The sequence below is a fragment of the Sinocyclocheilus grahami genome, unplaced genomic scaffold (genome assembly GCF_001515645.1).
Source record: "Sinocyclocheilus grahami isolate Dianchi unplaced genomic scaffold, SAMN03320097.WGS_v1.1 scaffold224.1, whole genome shotgun sequence".
Lineage (NCBI taxonomy): Eukaryota > Metazoa > Chordata > Actinopteri > Cypriniformes > Cyprinidae > Sinocyclocheilus > Sinocyclocheilus grahami.
Genome location: NW_015505403.1, coordinates 180,322 through 180,863, shown reverse-complemented (window position 1 = coordinate 180,863; position 542 = coordinate 180,322). Strand labels below are relative to the sequence as shown.

The 542-nt window shown below is 37.8% G+C and overlaps 1 long non-coding RNA gene across 1 annotated transcript in view; it reads left to right on the top strand.

Moving 5' to 3' along the window:
- Positions 1-361, top strand: part of LOC107596865 (uncharacterized) — a 1,395-nt gene extending 1,034 nt beyond the window's left edge. The window contains exon 3 of the long non-coding RNA XR_001610412.1: positions 246-361. This is a non-coding gene — a long non-coding RNA (uncharacterized lncRNA). The remainder of the gene's footprint in view (positions 1-245) is intronic.
- The last annotated feature ends 181 nt before the right edge of the window (positions 362-542 follow it).

Genomic DNA, 542 nt, shown 5'->3' with positions numbered 1-542 from the left:
TAATAGTATCTCAGTGATACTAAAATAACACTGATAAAGTGAAGATCATTTAATGCTAATTTTACTTTTCCCTGTACACATCAAATATGACAAATATTCTGACACTTATCGGCCAAATAGAAAAGCTTATCGGCTGATATCTGTCTTGACAATACATCGGTCCATTGCTGTTGTTTATCTGCCTGTGTAGCTGCGTGTTTGTGCACTGTTAGTTGATATGTCTCTGCTCTTGTATGTAACTTCAGATGTGGTCTTGTGGCCTTATGGATGGCGACTCATCTTCTGCAGCCTCCTAAGACAGTGGTGCTGGAGACACTGGTCCAGGTGGCAAAAGACAACGGCTACACTAAACAAGGAGAAATGTTTTCTGGTACTTAGTAAATGTAACTGTCATGTGTGGACTAAATGTAACTTATTGGAATTCAGTTTTAACATGTTGATGAAAAAGGAACTAGTGTTGGGTAATTGTCGTAAGAGTATCGGTGGCTTTCCACACTTTAAACAGAAGACTACTCAATTCTACAATGTTTGTGTTTTTTTTA